The sequence below is a fragment of the Peromyscus eremicus genome, chromosome X, assembly GCF_949786415.1.
Source record: "Peromyscus eremicus chromosome X, PerEre_H2_v1, whole genome shotgun sequence".
NCBI lineage: Eukaryota > Metazoa > Chordata > Mammalia > Rodentia > Cricetidae > Peromyscus > Peromyscus eremicus.
In genome coordinates, this window is record NC_081439.1 from 82,180,674 (window position 1) to 82,201,697 (window position 21,024).

The 21,024-nt window shown below is 40.4% G+C and overlaps 2 pseudogenes; both read right to left on the reverse strand.

Moving 5' to 3' along the window:
- Positions 1-11,116: 11,116 nt before the first annotated feature.
- Positions 11,117-12,455, reverse strand: LOC131900095 (lamina-associated polypeptide 2-like; annotated as a pseudogene).
- Positions 12,456-20,271: 7,816 nt separating this feature from the next.
- On the reverse strand, positions 20,272-20,930 carry LOC131900096 (lamina-associated polypeptide 2-like; annotated as a pseudogene).
- Between the last annotated feature and the right edge of the window lie 94 nt (positions 20,931-21,024).

Below are 21,024 nucleotides of genomic sequence, written 5' to 3' on the forward strand. Positions count from 1 at the left end.
CAAAACATCCATATACATACAATAAAAATAAATAAGTGACCAGGCATACTGGCACATGCCTTTAATTCCAGCACTCAGGAGGGAGGCAGAGGCAGGTGGATCTCTGTGAGTTCGAGGCCAGCCTGGGCTACAGAGCTAGTTCCAGGACTGGTCCCATAGTTACTGAGAAACTCTATCTTGAAAAACAAAAACTAACTAACTAAATAAATACAATTTAAAAATCACTGATACGAATAGTAAACAAACCATAGAAACCAGATGTAGTGGTTTGAATAAGAAAACCCCTCCCCCACCCACAGGCTCATAGATTTGAGTGCTTCGTCACCAGAGAGTGGCACTATTAGGAGGTGTGGCCTTGTTAGAATAGGTGTGGCCTTGTGGGAGGAAGTGTGTCACTGGGGTGGGCTTTGAGGTTTCAGAAACTCAAGCCAGGCCCATTGTCTCTCTCTTTCTGCTGCTGGCAGATCCAGATGTAGAACTCTCAGCTCCTTCTCCAGCATCATGTCTGCCTGCACTAAACCTCGGAAATTGGAAGTCAGCCCCAGTTAAATGTTTTCATTTATTTATCCCTAATTAAATGTTGCCGTGGTCATGGTGTCTCATCACAGTAATAGAAACCCTAACTATGACACCAGGAAAGTAGAAAGTGACCATTCAGGAGGAGAACAGAAAGAGCTCTAAAGAAGAGGTTAATAGAACACAAGTGCTATAATGAGAAAAAGGGAAAAAACAGGAAGACTTAAGTGGGGAGGAGGATGAGAGGGTAAAGCATAGAGAAAGTGGGTGGGAGAAATAAATAACAATAAAGATGGTTTAATTTGAATTAGCCACATGGAGAGATAATGCTCTCCAAATTGTATTATGTTTTAAATATGCTGACAGTGAATTGCCTGGCATTAGACTCCCCAAAGTCAATCTGTTCCGGGTTTTCAATCTCTTTGTGGATCACTGCCTGCACTCACACATTGTTTTAGTTAGGGTTTCAATTGCTGTGAAGAGACACCATGATCACCACAACTCTTACACAGGAAAACATTTAATTGGGGTGGCTTGGCTTACAGTTTCAGAGGTTCAGTCTATTATCATCATGGCAGGGAGCATGTCAATGTGCAGGCAGACATGGTGCTGGCTACACACTGATATGCAGGAAAAAAGTAGACTGAGTGAAGATTGAGTAAAAGAGACCTCAAAGCCACCCCCCTCCAACAGTGACACACTTCCTCCAGCAAGGCCACTCTTACTTCAACAAGGCCACACCTCCTAATAGTGCCACTCCCTTTGGGGGGACATTTTCTTTCAGACAACCACACCAACTGATTTGCCTTGTAGATTGCCTTTCATATATCTGAAGAAGCCTCTCTACTGCAGTTAAAGTGGAATTAATTGTTATCCTTTTAGTAATCCTAGTAGGGCCATGATTCCAAGGCATTAAAGCAAAATAAGATCAGGGCTTAAACTCTGGCTTTGCTAGTTGCTGGCTGTATTACCTTTTAAGCCTGTTGGGAATAAAATGGAAATCATCATGCTAACTATACAGGGTTATTACTCAGAGAGTGACATTTGTTAGCTATGATATAAAGCGTTTAGCATGTTGCTTGATTATACACAGCATTCTTAAAAAGTGGTGGTTGTTACTAGTATGGCCACATTGAGAAATAGGACTTCATTCAATTAACAACAAGATTTTTGTTGTCGGTGACTTGCCAGTAATTGTTTTATACTCTTTTGAACTTCCTGTGTTTATATGTCTCTGACCAAAGAAAGATCTGATTTCTTGAAGTCAGAAAAAAATCACTGATATACTGCTGTGGATAATAAACAAACACAATAGCAGTTAGTCTTTATGGAATACCTGGAAGATCACACTGAGCTAACAGGGCTGGTAGAAGTACCTGACCTGACGCCAAGCAAAGGGGTATATAGTATTCCCACTCGAGAGGACACGGAGAAGAAATAGGAGGTTGTCTCCCAAATGCTGGGATTAAAGGTGTGTGCCACCACCACCTGGCTAAATTCTTAAACCCATTTTATTTATTATTTTTATTTCATATGCAATGTGTTTTATTTGCATGTATGTTGCTAGAGAACTTTTCTCCAGCTCCCGCCACCAAGTCCCGCCAGTCCCAGAGCCCACTTATAAAATAAACACACAAACTCTTACATTATTTAAACTGCTTGGCCATTAGCTCAGGCCTGTTATTGTCTAGCTCTTACTCTTATATTTAGCCCATTTCTATTAATCTTTACTTTGCCACATGGCTCATGGCTTACTGTTACCTTACATCTTCCTTGTCCTGATGGCGGCTCGCAGTGTCTCTCTCTCAGCCTTCCACTTCCCAGAATTCTTTTCCTTGTCCCGCCTATACTTCCTGCCTAGCCAATGGCCAATCAGTGATTTATTTACTGACCAATCAGCAACACACTTGACATACAGACCATCCCACAGCACTTCCCCTTTTCTTTTCTTAAAAAGGAAGGTTTTAACTTTAACATAGTAAAATTACATATAACAAAACAATTATCAAGCAAGAATTACAGATACAATATTAAAGAAGAGATCCTATCTATCTTGTATTTGTGAGTTTAAGGTTTTATATCTAACTTATCTTTTATTATAACTAAGGAAAATTGTAAGTATCTAGTCTTTAACCACATCAAAGACCTCAGAAGGATATACTACTACCTGAGAAATGGAGAAGGATATAAGCAACTTTTAGGAGTCTTGTAGGGTAGACAGAGACAGCTGAGCCTGGACAGTCATGCAAAGTTTTCTTGTAAAGTTGGGGCATCTGTCTTCAGCCCACAGGCCTAGAGTCTCTTATTCACTTTTTTCTGTGTCTTGTAGAATGTCTGGCAGTTTTCTCTGCAAAGCAGGAACCTGAAGGACCGTTTTGTCAAGCAAAGTTCAGTGGTCACCTTTCTATGGGTCCTGCATGTCCAGTTGATCAAGCAGTCCAGGCAAGAACAGTTTCTTGCCCAAATGGCTATTTTTGTCAAGGTGAAGATAAACTCCATATGGAGTGTCTTCGATGCCCATCCTCCTCTCTGAAGTAAATCGGTGCTGTCAGGAGCAGACATGTCTCACTGTCCAAAAAGTCTAAACTTTTAAAACATTTTAAATGCCATATTCTGTAGGTCTTTGAAGTGTTTGAAGACTACCTATCTATCTGAAATATATCTATGTATACCTAGAAGACTTAACTAACATGGCTACAAATATTATCATAGATGACTAACTATTAATCTATTTTTTAATTATCCATTACAATTTTAAATGAGTTACATAAACATAATACCTCAAACAAGAATAGAAATATATATACAGTATAACAAAATTAAGTTTAAATTTGTATCAATAAACTAAAATCTATAGCGATGTAAAACATTTTAAACAAGTTGTTACTCTTTAAAAGTAGGTTCATTAATCTACCCTTTCATCCTATCATATCTAAACTATCCCCTTTTTTTCTTTAGAAAGAGATTGTATTTATAATCAACCTGCTTTAAATAAAAATATTGGTTTTTCTCTGTCCCACACCAGAGGGCTCTTCTGATTTGGGACACAAGAATCTCTTAACCATTTTTTTTTTTTTTTGAGCAATATGTCTGGGTTTAGAGGGGGAGTGAGCCAATTCTATCTCTAAAGCCAGCTTGGTATATTTGGGAATTTGGGCGTAGCTTCTCTTACTACTTCCTGCTGGAGGGGGGCGCTGTATCTTCTGGAGACAGAAAGAAAATTTTAGGATCATGGAGTAGTCCATGAGGCTGTATCGTCTGAGCCAGTTGACTTGAAACCATTCTGGATGTTGAATCATCTGGGCCATGGTGTCATTGGAGACCTTTCAGGGGGTCTTGGCTGGTCAAACCTGATGTATCTTAATCTGGAACAAATCCATAGTCTCTGGCTTTCTGTGGAAACAAAAGCAGAGACTCTTTTCCAAAGCAACATATCCTTATATCCAAATTTTGAAGTCAAGGTACCTTTAAAATATACATTTTGGCATAACTCAACAGCTTTTACAATCAAATGTTTTTCTGCAGTTACGAATATCAAAGAGAACATAATCCAGATTCTTTGTGTGGTAGCCATCTTTACGTGGCTTATTTTTTTATATTAGCGTGAGCCTATTGCTTTAAACTGCAGCCTTCTAAGCCTGAAATGGCGCAGTGGCTGCTGGCTCCGCCCACTTCAGCTTCCCAACATGGCGGCGGTCCGCTTTCCGCCAGCTCTGGGAGCCATGACTCTCAGAAATAGTGGGTCTACACTTTTACCAAAGTAGCGTGTAGCCCAGAAACCTCTTTTTTTTGTTTTGTACTAGCAAAGGCTAAATTCATCACACAGTTTAATGTGCTACTTGCAGAGGCCTCATTCCCACCATACTGCAGGTCGAGAGCGCACGCTAGGAACCCGCCAGTAGCTCAAACCGGCAGCTGCCGCTCATTTGAGAGAGACAATTAGGAAGCTGTTTTTAGGTCCGTTTTAGAATCTTTTTTCTAAGTTTTTAGGTGGAAACTCTTGCCACCACGTTGGACGCCATTTGTTGCTGGAGAATTTCTCTCCAGCTCCCGCCACCAAGTCCCGCCAGTCCCAGAGCCCACTTATAAAATAAACACACAAACTCTTACATTATTTAAACTGCTTGGCCATTAGCTCAGGCCTGTTATTGTCTAGCTCTTACTCTTATATTTAGCCCATTTCTATTAATCTTTACTTTGCCACATGGCTCATGGCTTACTGTTACCTTACATCTTCCTTGTCCTGATGGCGGCTCGCAGTGTCTCTCTCTCAGCCTTCCACTTCCCAGAATTCTTTTCCTTGTCCCGCCTATACTTCCTGCCTAGCCAATGGCCAATCAGTGATTTATTTACTGACCAATCAGCAACACACTTGACATACAGACCATCCCACAGCACATGTATATTTATCTGTGCACTACATGTGCATCAGGTTCCCTGGGACTGAAGTGTAGATAGATTTTTCTTTGGGCTGCCAGCTCACAAAAAATGACATGGAGACTTATTATTAATTATAAAAGCTTGACCTATAGCTTAGGCTTGTCCCACTAACTCTTAAATCAACCCATTTCTATTAATCTATGTTTTTTACCTCTCTTCCATCTTGCACCTTCTGTTTCATCTCCATGTCTCCTGGCGTCTCCTGCGTGCCTCGACTCTCCTCTTCCTTTCTCTCCCCTGAAATTCCGCCTATACCTCCTGCCTGGCTATTGGCCATTCAGCTTTTATTACACCAATCACAGCAATACACCTTCACACAGTGTGCAAATATTCCACAACACTGAAACTAAAATTAGACAGTTGTTAACAGTCAAATGGATGATGGGAATAGAACTTGGGCTCTTTGGAAAAGCAGCCAGTGCTCTTTTTCTTTTCTTTCGTGTTTTTTTTTTTTAATTAAAACTGTTCAGCCATTAGCTCAGGCTAACTATTGACTAGCTCTTACACTTAAATTAACCCATAATTATTATTTATGTTTAGCCACGGGGCTTGGTACCTTTTCTCAGTTCTGCTTTCACATCTTGCTTCCTCTGTGTCTGCCTGGAGACTCCTGACTCAGCCTTCCTGTTCCCAGAATTCTCCTCTCTGCTTATCCCACCTATACTATACATCCTGCCTGGCTACTGGCCAATTAGCATTTTATTTATTAACCAATCAGAGCAACACATTCACAGCATACAGAGTGATATCCAGAGCACTTCCCCTTTTCTTTTTTTTTAAAAAAGGAAGGTTTTAACTTTAACACAGTAAAATTATATACAACAAAACAATTATCAAGCAAGAATTACAGTTACAATATCTAGTCTATTTATAATATCTAGTCTATTTGTATTTGGCAAAATTAAAGAAGATATCCTATCTATCCTATATGTGTAAGTCTAAGGTTTCATATCTAACTTATCTTTTATCATAACTAAGGAAATTATAACTATCTAGTCAAAGACCTCAGAAGGATATAATATTACCTAAGTAAACAGGAAGTACATTATAAGCAACTTTCAAAAATCTAGAATGACAGAGACAGCTGACAGTCTGGACAGCCATCCAAAGTTACTCTGTAAAGTTGGGACATCTTTCTTCAGCCCACAGGACTAGAGACTCTCAGTCACTTTTTTCTGTGTCCTGTAGAATGTCTGGCAGTTTTCTCTGTAAAGCAGGAACTGAAGGACCATTTTGCCAAGTAAAGTTCAGTGGTGATCTTCGTAATAGTCCTGCATACTTAATCATTTTAATTTTTTTATTATTTTTTTCTATCATCAGCTTGATACAGTAAAAATTATTATCCTAACAGTGAAATGTTTCACTGATGGTTGCCCAATGATTGCGTAAAACCAAAACTTATGATAAGCCACAGTCATCTGAGGGTCCCCCCTTCAATGCAGCCACTCTCTATCTGTGGGTTGCAGTCTGATTGTTCTTTGCTTTATATCTAGTATATCTAATTTTAAATGGATTTTTGATACAGGTTTTCTCTGTGTAGCTTTGTTGTCTTTTCAGAAACTTGCTCTGTAGACCAGGCTGGCCTTGAACTCACAGAGATCCACCTACCTCTGCCTCCCAAGTGCTTGCCACCACCACCACCAGGCACAGCCAATACTTTTAACTGAGGAGCCATTAGCGGGCTGGAGAGATGGGTCAGTGGTTAGGAACAGTGGCTGTTCTTCCGGTAGACCCAGGTTCAATTCCCAGCACCCACATGGCAGCTCACAACTGTCCCAATTCCAAGGGAACAAAGACTACTCACCCATCTCTCTCCAGTTCACTTTTTGCAAAATTCACATTGAAGATCAGGGTATAGGAAGGTTAAGTAAATCAGGGAAACGACCTTGCAGGGAGGCTGCTTAGTAGGAAAATCTGGAATTAATCAAAAACCTTGTCTTTTATGTCAGAAAGTTTCCAAGGTTCTTTTTTTTTTTTTTCCCAGACAGGGTTTCTCTGTGTAGCTTTGCGCCTTTCCTGAGACTCACTTGGTAGTCCAGGCTGGCCTCGAACTCACAGAGATCCATCTGGCTCTGCCTCCCGAATGCTGGTATTAAAGGAGTGAGTCACCACTGCCCGGCTTAATCCTCAATAGCTATACACAAATAAACACAATCACATTGTTGTGAAACCCTCACCACCATTCTTCCCCAGTACTTATCTTACATCACTGGAATTCTGTACTCATTGATATAATTTCCTATTTTCCCTCCCGCAGACCCTGAAATCCATCATTCTACTCTCCATTTCATATGAATTTGGCTCCTGAGTACATAATAGAAGTGGAATCATAGTGTGTTTGTCCTTTGCTGTCTTGCTTCTTTTGCTTAGCATGTTTTCACAGGGTTTACCTGTGTAGTGGTTCATTTAGCAGACATTCTTTAATTTTGAAGTCCAAATGACAGTCCATCCTGTGGATATGCCATACTTGTCTGTCCATGAACATGGGTGTTTCCATCATTTGACCATTATGGATAATGCTACTATGGCCATGGATGGGAAGCTACCCCATTTGAATCTCTGCTCTCATTTCTTTTCTGTACATTCCTAGAACGTGAATTACTGGATCACGGATTAGTTCTATGTCTAATTTTTGAAGGGCTGCTCTACTGTTTTCTAAAGAGGCTGCACCATTTGTGTTTACATCGACAATACAATGTGTCCCACTGTCCTCATACCTCCATCAACACATTTTGTTTTTATATAATAGCTATCTTAGTAGATGCTATACATTATGCATCTTAAAATAAACTGTTATTAATTTTATATATGAAGGTTTAATGTGAATATTATTGAAAACATTAAAATGACATGGTGTTGCATGCCTGTCTTCTCAGCACTTGTTAGAGAGAGGCAGCAGGACGGGGAGTTCAAGATCAGTTTGGTGTACGGGAGACCCTGTGAGAAAGTAATCATTTTAATCCAGATACAGAAAACAGTTAAGGAAGTACTGTGGATGGCAGGAAAAAGTCAAAAGTTAGGTGACAAAATAGACTATTTGTAAACTATATGGAGTTTATATCTGCAGAATGTTTGGCAAACTGGCTTACTAAGAGATAGGTGAGTTCAAGCAATATTTGGAGCTGGGCTCAGAGATGCACATTTGTTATCTCAGCACTCAAGATGTGGAGGCGGGAGGATTCTGATTTCAAGGCCATCTTCAACAACATAGGCAGTTCAAGGCCACCCTGGGTTACAAGAGATCCTGTATTTAAAAGAGAAAGCAGTATTTTGTGCTAATGGCACTAGTCCTTTATAAATGTAATGTGAAGAGCTATGATGGCCAGTGAAATAGGCAGAATGTGAATGAGTAAGTATGCAGTGATTAGGATTTTGGATAATATGTATTTTAGCTAAGTGCTTTCCTTTGTATTTAAGCTGCCTTCGGAAAAAAACAGGTCTGAAGTGCACACATCTATTTTCAGGGGATATATCTGAGTCAGAGGGTGAGGGTCAGGCAGAGGAGACACACAGGGTTCAGTTTACACATACATCTCTTTTTGTCTTTCTGGAAAACTTGTAATTAGGAAAATATATTAAGATAGAAATATGGAAGTAGGGAGATGCCTAAGCAGCATGACATGAGTTTGATCTCTGGAACCTTGAGGTTGGGATGTGGGTTTGGGAGGGTGTCTCTGAGACCACCACTGCCAGCAGAGTAATGGTCTGAGGGAGGCAAAAGTGAGTTCGGTTCAACACGACTAAGGAGCCACTGTTGATTCAAACACAGGTTCTATAACCTGACTGAGAAAAACAAGTTTACAATAGGAGTCTGGGGGAGGGTTTCGTGTGTTCTCGGACACACAGACAGTGTAAAGGTAACCAGGCTATTAGCCAAGTCCATTGCCAGCCTTCTGGGCAGACAACAGGCTGTGAATTCCTTTGAAGGACAACCCCATGTGTTGTTTAACATTTTAGATTCCACTAGAGCTTATGTGGGAGCACAAAGATCTGGTCTCCTACAGCACCCATAGGGTGAAGGGAAGGGAGGGACTCATGCTGGTTGTTCTCTGACCTCTAAACTCATTCACTGAAGCACGGTTACATCAACGTCTACACCCCCGCCCCAAATGAATGAATAAATAAATAAATAAATAAATAAATAAATAAATAAATAATAAAATCATTTTAAAATGTAAAACTAAAAATGTAACTCAACTGACAAAAATCATGGACATCTATTTTATTTTGGAAGTGGTACATAATACATTGACTCATTGAACAAAGTATATTTAGATGAAAACAATTCTTTTCTTGTAGTGTATCTTCGGGTGTGTTTCTGTCTCAAACTTCTTCCAAAATAATCATGCAGTTTTCTCTTCAGTTCAGGCAGGAAGTGAATATCTAGTTTGGGGCTTAGAGACAGTAGAAAATCGTGTGTTTAGAGAATCGCTGCCTGTGGGTTGTACATTCTAGAATGATCTGGCTTATGTCGTGACTCTAAGCCCCTCCTTTCCCCTTTCCTGTTTGAAAAGCTTCAGGATCTGAGCCTTTAAGAACTGCAATTTTGATTCTGACCAGCAGATGGCAGATGCCTTCATTGTCCTTATTAGAGGACATAGGATTTTGTGAGTGTGTGTGTGTGCATGAGTTTGTGTGTGTGTGTGTGTGTGTGTGTGTGTGTGTGTGTAATTCAAAGCAAATGTTTGTTTTTTGAATCAAATCAAATCAGAAAGCACAGGGTTAAAACAAACAAAAACTTCAACATCCTTCTCCAAACCAAAACGAAACAATCCCCCCAAAAAACCAAAAAAAAAAAAAAAAAACCTCTCCAAAATTACATACATATTTTGGTAATAGACGATGATGCAACAATGAATCCAAGTGGAATAGAGGAGCAGTGTTAGTTTCTAAACAAGCACACCTCACACTTTTTTATCTCAAAATATTTTGGTAGTGAGATGTATTGACAGGAAAAAGGCTTTACTGTAACTAAAAAGTCCAAGATTCCAATGACAGTCTTAAAGCTAATTAGCAGTGTTCTCAAATATGGACAGCCTGGTATAGTTCTGTGAAAGAGTCATATACGCTGCCCTAAAAGATCCCTGCCGAAAATCGAGTGACTTAAATGGGTCTGAAGGCAGTAGGACTTTCATGATATGAAAAGTATTTCAGGATGTAGTGTGATAGGGCTGCAAGAGCAATACCACCATTATCAGAAGTCACAGAAGAGCTTATTGCTGTACCTTGCATGAACAACAAACACCTGCATTACAGGAAACACAACCACATGACCCATTGAACATCATTCCACAACAGTTTTACTCAGCAGAGAATAAGTCATAAATCTTTTCTGTAAAAATTCCAAGTATTGGATGTGCAGCTTCACATTACATCACCATGTTTTGCCTTATTTTCCAAGTACAAAACACAATGTGGTGAAATAAGAGGTCCACATTAAAAATAAAGCCTACAAAACAGTTCCAGTGCTAGGAAAGATTATTCATATAGCACATTGTGATCTCCATGGTCCAAAAATTTAAACAAAGTCCATGTATACATCTTGTTTACTTTTCTTTGCCACACTAACTTTATTGAGGTGAATTCACAATTGTAGTTCTTCGTTCAGTAAGTGGACACAAATGTTTTCCCACACAGTTAATAAAAACAGGAGGTCAAGTTGAATATGCCAAAATGATGTTGTTGGTATTTTACTATTTTGGCTCTTTGGAGGCCCACCACCCAGCTCCCAAATAAATCACACACAGATGCTTATTCTTAATTATAAATGCCTGGCCTTAGCTAGGCTTAGTTTCTAGCCAGCTTTCCTTAACTTCAGTTATCCCATCTTTTTTTTTTGCCTCTGGACCTTTCCTGTTCTCTTGCTTCTGTAAACCTTACTCTTCCTCTGTGTCTTGCTGTGTAGCTGAGTGGCTGAACCTGGAATCCTCCTTCCACTCTGGCTCCTCCTTTTCAATTCCCTCTTCCCTGATTTCTCCTTCTGTTTATTCTCTCTGCCTGCCAGCCCCAACTATCCTTTCTCCTGCCTCACCATTGGCTGCTCAGTTGTGTATGAGACCATCAGGTGTGTTAGGCACAGTAACACAACTTCACAGTGTTAAACAAATGCAACATAAACAAAGTAACACAGCTTAATATAATATTCTTCAACATGGTATCTTCAGCCAGATACTTTAGCATTTTGAAGAAAAGTAGAGAAGAGATTTCCTTGGTTTCCATAGCTTGATAGGCTTAAAAGAAAACAACACCAACACCAACAAAAATATCCACTTCTTCAACAACAAACAGCAGCACTGTTATCCACATGGCAATGGAGCATCCCTTCTCTGTTTTCTCTGACCTGACATCTGCCAAGGGAACCTACTTAGGGACATATTTAGATGAGAATGATTGCCCCATCCTGGAATCATCCAAGTTCTAGTGGCTGGCCTGCAGCCCCTTTGGTTGGTCTGCAGCAACTAGCATTAATTCCTGTAGGCACCGATGCTTCCAAGGGGAACAGCTCCTTAAGAATATCCCTTTCTGCTCTTCTTTACTTTAGCACTTAATGGTGTTGTTTGTTTTTGCTCTTTTGTGGGGCCTGCCAACCAGCTCCCAATAAGTCACACACAGGGCTTATTCTTAATTATAAATGCCCGGCTTTAGCTTGACTTGTTTCTAGCCAGCTTTTTTTTTCAAATATTCCCATCACCCTTATGCCTCTGGGCTTTTCCCGTTCTCTTATTTCTGTAAATCTTACTCTTACTCTGTGGCTGGTTGGCTGGGTGACTAGTCCCTAGTGTCCTCTCTGTCTCTGTCTCTCTCTCTCTTGCCCATACTCATTGATCTCTCCTCCTAGGTTTCCCCTTCCGTTTATTCTCTCTGCCTGCCAGCCCCACCTACCCTTTCTCTTGCCTAACTATTGGCCATTCACTTCTTTATTAGACCATCATTTGTTTTAGACAGGCATAGTAACACAACTTCACAGAATTAAACAAATGCACATAAACAAAAGTAACACACCTTAAGATAATATTTCCCCAAACACTCATTTTTTGCTAGGAACTGTTTGCTTGAAATGTCTTGTTAACCTGCTGACAACTGAGGCTCTGTTGCTTGAAGCCAGTATAGTTTCATGAGATATGATTCGATTGCATCCATATTTTCTACGTTCATTTGAAATGCATGCAAATTTTGTCACTCTCAGTATTACTAGGCTTTAATGTTTGGTTCTTGGCATTTAATTAAAGGTATGATATGGCACTTAGTAAATATGATACCTAGATGTCATGCTGGGAGTTAAGGCATACTGTGCCCAGTGTTTTGTATAATATTATGAATACAGACAGCTTCAACAAACAGAAAATGGAGCCTAGAGAGATGACTTAGCATTTAAGAGCACATACCTGCTCTCCCAGACAATCAGAGTTCAGTTTCCCGAATCCACATTGGGTGGCTGGCCCACAGCCACTTGCAAATCCAAGTCCAGGATCTAAATTCTCTGGCCTCCACTGACACATATAGGCACACATACACAACCCCACACAAAGACTGCTCCCCCATTATATAAAAACAAAACAAAAATCCAAAAAGTGGATTATGAGAAAAACCACATGTAAGCTGATATGTATACACAATAGAATTTTCTCCAGCTATATATAAATATAAAATTGTGATTTTTTTCAGCAAAATGAATGGAACTAGAAATTGTTATGTCTGATCTGGGCATCATGGCACATATGTTTAATTTCAGAACTTGGAAAACAGAGGCAGTAGAATGTCTGTGAGTTCAAACCCAGTGTGATCTACATAGAGAGTGAGTTCCAGGACAGCTAGATCTACATAGAGAAACCCTGTGTCCCCTTCTGTCCCTACGCCCCCAAAAAAGTCTCAGGACAAAACCACATTTTCTCTAATATGTAGATCTTAGATTTTAGTTTGTATGTGTGTGTGTGCCTGTCATGAAAGAAGAAAGGGGACTGTGGAAAGAGAAAAGGGGGGCCTAAGAGAGGACGGAGGAGGAGAGAAAGCCCAAGAGATGGGTATATGGTGCTGGTTGGTCATCGGAAGAGTCATGGGCCACAGAAGAACCCAATGTTAGTTTTTAGAGCTTTATTAGGAGGGAAAAATGGGTTTGGAGAAGGGGACCAGGCCTGGTGAGAGATAAAGATGTTTGAGGGAGCAGAGCAGAGAGTAAACAGAAAGAGAGGGTGGGGGTTCATATCCGGCTTTTTAAAGGTGGGGATTGTGTCAGCACCTGCTGCTGCTGTAAGCCATTAGAGCCAAGCTGCACATGTACAGAATCCTAACATCAAGAATACCTGCAAGAGAAAAGCAGAAGGGGGTCACTGGGAACAGGAGCTGTAGGAGGAGAGCAAGGTCACAGGTGGGGATGTGGGGGTGGGGGGACAAAGCCCAATAAATACAAAAGTATTCATGGACATGACATAAGGAAACTTGTTACTTATCAGTTTTTTTTTAAAAAAAGATGAATAAAAAAGACCAACAGGAAATGATGATGCAGGTGGAGGCTATCACTCAATAGTGTACTTGCCCAGAATGCATGAATCTATCGTTAGAACGAAATGAAAAACAGAAGATGGTACAAAGAGCACTGATTTATTTGAGATACTGGTATTCCTCTCAGGTATGAGAGCAGCACCACGGAGCCACATCCTGAACCACAAAGGTTTGTTTGATTTTTCTAAACACGGTTTCTGTGTGTAGTAGCCCTAGCCTGCCTGGAACTCACTCTGTAAACTAGGATGGCCTCAAACTCACAGAATGATGCAACAGGAATTTCGTTCTTTTTGGGAGGAGGTTTTCTCAGTTTAGCTTTGGAGCCTGTTCAGAAATTTGCTCTGTAGACCATGCTGGCCTCGAACTCAGAGATATCCAACTGCCTCTGCCTCCCAAGTGCTGGGCACCATCACCACCAGGCACAGCCAATACTCTTGACTGAAACGCTATTGGCGGGCTGGAGAGATGGGTCAGTGGTTGGGAACAGTGGCTGTTCTTCTGGTAGACCTGGGTTCAATTCCCAGCACCCACATAGCAGCTCACAACTGTCCCGTTTCCAAGGAAAAAAAGACTACTGACCTACCTCTCTTCAGTTCACTTTTTGCTAAATTCATAATGAAGATCAGGGTATAGGAAGCTTAAGTAAATCAGGGAAACCACTTTGCAGGGAGGCTGTTTAGTAGGAAAATCTGGAATTAATCAAAAGCTTTTTCTTTCATGTCAGGAAGTTTCCAAGTATCTACCTGCCTAGTCTTAGTGAATTATTGATGCTGGCCAGGACATTGCTTAATTAAAAAACAAACAAACAAACAAACAAACAAACAAACAACTGTGGGCTGGAGAGATGGCTCAGAGGTTGAGGGTACTGGCTGCCCTTCCAAAGGCCCTGAGTCCAATACCCAGCGAGCACATGGTGGCTCACAACCATCTGTAATAGGATCTGATGCCCTCTTCTGGCCTGCAGCCATATATGCAGGCAGAACACTGTACACATAATAAATAAATAAATCTTAAAAAAAAAAAAACCAAAAAACTGTATGTGGGGCAGTGGTGGCACATTACTTTAATCCCAGCACTCAGGGAAACAGAGCCAGGCGGATCTCTGTGAGTTTGAGTCCAGCCTGGTCTACAGAGCGAGATCCAGGACAAGAACCAAAACTACACAGAGAAACCCGGTCTCAAAACAAACAAACAAACAAACAAACAAACAAAACCAACCAACAAACCAACCAAACAAAAAAAACTTGGGCTCTTTGGAAGAGCAAACAGTGCTCTCTTTTCTTTTTCTTTTTTAAATGGCTTTTCAAGACGGGTTTTCTCTGTGTAGCTTTGGAGTCTGTTGTGGAACTCGCTCTGTGGAACAGGCTGGCCTCGAACTCAGATCTACCAGCCTCTGCCTCCTAGTGCTAGGCACCACCACCTCCCGGCACAGCCAATACTCTTAATTGAGGCATCATCTTTGGGCTAGAGAGATGGCTCAGTAGTTGGGAGCAGTGGCTGCTCTTCTGGTAGACCCGGGTTCAATTCCCAGCACCCACAGGGCAGCTCTCAACTGTCCCTTGGAAAAAGACTACTGTCCTGTTTCTCTCTGGTTCACTTTTTATGAAATTCACATTGAAGATCAGGGTATAGGAAGGTTACGTAAATCAGGGAAACGACCTTGCAGGGAGGCTGTTTAGTAGGAAAATCTGGAATTAATCAAAAGCTTTTTCTTTCATGTCAGGAAGTTTCCAAGTTTCTAACTGCCTAGTCTTAGTGAATAATTGATGCTGGACGGGACATTGCTTAATTAAAAAAACACAAAAACAACTGCATGTGGGGCAGTGGTGGCACACACCTTTAATCAGAGCACAGGGGAGGCAGAGGCAGGTGGATCTCTGTGATTTCGAGTCGAGCCTGGTCTACAGATCAAGTTCCAGGACAGACTCCAAAGCTACACAGAGAAACCCTGCCTTGAAAAAAACAAAAGAATCTGCATTACTATTTTCAATATTAATATTATTGAAAAAATTAAAAGTGGACATGGCGATGCACACCTGTATTCTCTGCACTTGGCGAGTTCAGGGTCAGTTTGGTGTACATGAGACACTATGGAAAAAATACAATAAAATTTAGACATAATACATAGAAAAAATTCAGTAAAGACCGTCTAAGACAGTGGTTCTCAAGCTTCCTAATGCTGTGACCCTTTAGAACAGTCCCTCATGTTGTGGTGACCTACAAGCATAAAATTGTTTTTGTTGCTACTTCACAACTATAGTTTTGCTACTGTTATGAATCATAATGTAGATATCTGAGATGCAGGACATCTGATTTGCAACCCCTGTAAATGGGTCCTTTGACCCTAAAGGGTTCACGACCCACAGGTTGAGAACCATTGGTCTAAGCTGTTTACAGTAAACCTGTGGTTAATTCTCATGATCAATGATGCATTCCCAGTAATCAATGCAGAGAGGTGGGTGAATGGGATAGACAAAGAGTTATCTGGAAGTCTGTCTCTATCTGTCCATGTGTTTGTGATGTCCCCATCCTTGAGTGTGAGCTGGGAGCTAGGGGAGGCTTTGTACAGCCACTGAAGTTGGAATCATTCAAGCTTTTCCTTTGTGTCCTGGGTGCTGGCATGGGATGTTTCCAGGGGAAAGCTCAAGTTCTGATACTATGCTCAATTTTATTCATTTCTCATTTATGAAGTATAAATGCCTTCGAAATTGCCATTTCACTCATTTCCAGGAGTACTCTTCAGTGACATTAAATGCATCCACATTATCCTGGAGATGGCCGTCAGTGGGAAGGACAAAGCCCTGGATTTAATCCTCAATAGCTATACACAAATAAACACAATCACATTGTTGTGAAACCCTCACCACCATTCTTCCCCAGTACTTATCTTACATCACTGGAATTCTGTACTCATTGATATAATTTCCTATTTTCCCTCCCGCAGACACTGAAATCCATCATTCTACTCTCCATTTCATATGAATTTGGCTCCTGAGTACATAATAGAAGTGGAATCATAGTGTGTTTGTCCTTTGCTGTCTTGCTTCTTTTGTTTAGCATGTTTTCACAGGGTTTACCTGTGTAGTGGTTCATTTAGCAGACATTCTTTAATTTTGAAGTCCAAATGACAGTCCATCCTGTGGATATGCCATACTTGTCTGTCCATGAACATGGGTGTTTCCATCATTTGACCATTATGGATAATGCTGCTATGACCATGAATGGGAAGCTACCCCATTTGAATCTCTGCTCTCATTTCTTTTCAGTACATGCCTAGAAGGTGAATTACTGGATCATGGGTTAGTTCAATGTCTAATTTTTGAAGGGCTGCTCTACTGTTTTCTAAAGAGGCTGCACCATTTGTGTTTACATCGACAATACAATGTGTCCCACTGTCTTCATATCTCCATCAACACATTTTGTTTTTATATAATAGTTATCTTAGTAGATGCTATACATTATGCATCTTAAAATAAACTGTTCGTTATTTTATATAGGAAGGTTTAAAGTGAATATTATTGAAAACATTAAAATGACATGGTGTTGCATGCCTGTCTTTTCAGCACTTGTTAGAGAGAGTCAGCAGGACCGGGAGTTCAAGATCAGTTTGGTCTACGGGAGACACTGTGAGAAAGTAATCATTTTAATCCAGATACAGAAAACAGTTAAGGAAGTACTGTGGATGGCAGGAAAAAGTCAAAAGTTAGGTGACAAAATAGACTATTTGTAAACTATATGGAGTTTATATCTGCAGAATGTTTGGCAAACTGGCTTACTAAGAGATAGGTGAATTCAAGCAATACTTGGAGCTGGGCTCAGAGATGCATATTTGTTATCTCAGCACTCAAGAGGTGGAGGCAGGAGGATTCTGATTTCAAGGCCATCTTCAACAACATAGGCAGTTCAAGGCCACCCTGGGTTACAAGAGATCCTGTATTTAAAAGAGAAAGCAATATTTTGTGCCTATTAGGCACTAGTCCTTTATAAATGTAATGTGAAGAGCTATGATGGTCAGTGAAATAGGCAGAATGTGAACGAGTAAGTATGCAGTGATTAGGATTTTGGATAATATGTATTTTAGCTAAGTGCTTTCCTTTGTATTTAAACTGCACTCGAAAAAAATCAGGTCTGAAGTACACACATCTATTTTCAGGGGATATATTTGAGTCAGAGAGTGAGGGTCAGGCAGAGGAGACACACAGGGTTCAGATTATACATACATCTCTTTTTGACTTTTTGGAAAATTTGTAATTAGGAAAACATGTTAAGATAGAAATATGGAGGTAGGGAGATGCCTAAGCAGCATGACATGAGTTTGATCTCTGGAACCTTGAGGTTGGGATGTGGGTTTGGGAGGGTGTCTCTGAGACCACCACTGCCAGCAGAGTAATGGTCTGAGGGAGGCAAAAGTGAGTTCGGTTCAACACGACTAAGGAGCCACTGTTGATTCAAACACAGGTTCTATAACCTGACTGAGAAAAACAAGTTTACAATAGGAGTCTGGGGGAGGGTTTCGTGTGTTCTCGGACACACAGACAGTGTAAAGGTAACCAGGCTATTAGCCAAGTCCATTGCCAGCCTTCTGGGCAGACAACAGGCTGTGAATTCCTTTGAAGGACAACCCCATGTGTTGTTTAACATTTTAGATTCCACTAGAGCTTATGTGGGAGCACAAAGATCTGGTCTCCTACAGCACCCATAGGGTGAAGGGAAGGGAGGGACTCATGCTGGTTGTTCTCTGACCTCTAAACTCATTCACTGAAGCACGGTTACATCAACGTCTACACCCCTGCCCCAAATAAATAAATAAATAAATAAATAAATAAATAAATAAATAAATAAAAAAATCATTTTAAAATGTAAAACTAAAAATGTAACTCAACTGACAAAAATCATGGACATCTATTTTATTTTGGAAGTGGTACATAATACATTGACTCGTTGAACAAAGTATATTTAGATGAAAACAATTCTTTTCTTGTAGTGTATCTTCGGGTGTCTGTCTCAAACTTCTTCCAAAATAATCATGCAGTTTTCCCTTCAGTTCAGGCAGGAAGTGAATATCTAGTTTGGGGCTTAGAGACAGTAGAAAATCCTGTGTTTAGAGAATCGCTGCCTGTGGGTTGTACATTCTAGAAAGATCTGGTTTATGTCAGGACTCTACCCCTCCTTTCCCCTTTCCTGTTTGAAAAGCTTCAGGATCAGAGCCTTTCCGAACTGCAATTTTGATTCTCACCACCAGATGGCAGATGCCTTCATTGTCCTTATTAGAGGACATAGGATTTTGTGAGTGTGTGTGTGTGCATGAGTTTGTGTGTGTGTGTGTGTGTGTGTGTGTGTGTGTGTGTAATTCAAAGCAAATGTTTGGTTTTTTTTAATCAAATCAAATCAGAAAGCATAGGGTTAAAACAAACAAAAACTTCAACATCCCTCCCCAAACCAAACAAAAACAATCCTCCGAAAAAAAAAAAAGAAAAAAAAAAGAAAAGAAAATGACGCAACAATGAATCCAAGTGGAACAGAGGAGCAGTGTTACTTTCTAATTTCTAAAAAAGCACACCTCACACTTATTTATCTCAAAAGATTTTGATAGTGAGATGTTTTGACAGGAAAAAGGCTTTACTGTAACTAAAAATTCCAAGATTCGAATGACAGTCTTAAAGCTAATTAACAGTGTTCTCAAATATGGACAGCATGCTATAGTTCTGTGAAAGAGTCATATATGCTGCCCTAAAAGATCCCTGCCGAAAATCAAGTGTACTTAAATGGGTCTGAAGGCAGTAGGACTTTCATGATATGAAAAGTATTTCAGGATGTAGTATGATAGGGCTGCAAGAGCAATACCACCATTATCAGAAGTCACAGAAGAGCTTATTGCTGTACCTTGCATGAACAACAAACACCTGCATTACAGGAAACACAACCACTTGACCCACTGAACATCATTCCACAACAGTTTTACTCAGCAGAGAATAAGTCATAAATCTTTTCTGTAAAAATTCCAAGTATTGGATGTGCAGCTTCACATTACATCACCATGTTTTGCCTTATTTTCCAAGTACAAAACACAATGTGGTGAAATAAGAGGTCCACATTAAAAATAAAGCCTACAAAACAGTTCCAGTGCTAGGAAAGATTATTCATATAGCACATTGTGATCTCCATGGTCCAAAAATTTAAACAAAGTCCATGTATACATCTTGTTTACTTTTCTTTGCCACACTAACTTTATTGAGGTGAATTCACAATTGTAGTTCTTCGTTCAGTAAGTGGACACAAATGTTTTCCCACACAGTTAATGAAAACAGGAAGTCAAGTTGAATATGCCAAAATGATGTTGTTGATATTTTACTCTTTTGGCTCTTTGGAGGCCCACCACCCAGCTCCCAAATAAATCACACACGGATGTTTATTCTTAATTATAAATGCCCGGCCTTAGCTAGGCTTAGTTTCTATCCAGCTTTCCTTAACTTCAGTTACCCCATCTATCTTTTGCCCCCGGAACTTCCCTGTTCTCTTGCTTCTGTAAACCTTACTCTTCCTCTGTGTCTTCCTGTGTAGCTGAGTGGCTGAGCCTGGAGTCCTCTTCCTGCTCTGGCTCCTCCTTTTCAATTCCCTCTTCCCTCATTTCTCTTTCTGTTTATTCTCTCTGCCTGCCTGTCCCACCTATTCTTTCTCCTGCCTCACCATTGGCTGCTCAGTTCTGTATGAGACCATCAGGTGTGTTAGGCACAGTAACACAACTTCACAGAGTTAAACAAATGCAACATAAACAAAGTAACACACCTTAAAATAATATTGTTCAACATGGTATCTTCAGCCAGATACTTTAGCGTTTTGAAGAAAATTAGAGAAGAGTTTTCCTTGGTTGGTTTCCATAGCTTGATAGGCTCAAAAGAAAACAACACCAACACCAACAACAATATCCACTTCTTCAAAAACAAACAGCAGCACTGTATTCCACATGGGAATGGAGGATCCCTTCTCTGTTTTCTCTGACCTGACATCTGCCAAGGGAACCTACTTAGGGACATATTTAGATGAGAATGCTTGCCCCATCCTGGAATCATCTGAGTTCTAGTGGCTGGCCTGCAGCCCCTTTGGTTGGTCTGCAGCAACTAGCATTAATTCCTGTTGGCACAGATGCTTCCTAGGGGAACAGCTCTTTAAGGATATCTCTTTCTGCTCTTCTTTACTTTAGCACTTAATGGTGTTGTTTGTTTTTGCTCTTTTGCGGGGCCTGGCATTCAGCTCCCAAATAAGTCACACACAGGGCTTATTCTTAATTATAAATGCCTGGCTTTAGCTTGACTTGTTTCTAGCCAGTTTTTCTTATCTCAAAGTATCCCATCACCCTTATGCCTCTGGGCTTTTCCCGTTCTCTTATTTCTGTAAATCTTACTCTTACTCTGTGGCTGGTTGGCTGGGTGACTAGTCCCTAGTGTCCTCTCTGTCTGTGTCTCTCTCTCGCCCATGCTCATTGATCTCTCCTCCCAGATTTCCCCTTCTTTTTATTCTCTCTACCTGCCAACACCACCTATCCTTTCTCCTGCCAGCAATTGGCCATTC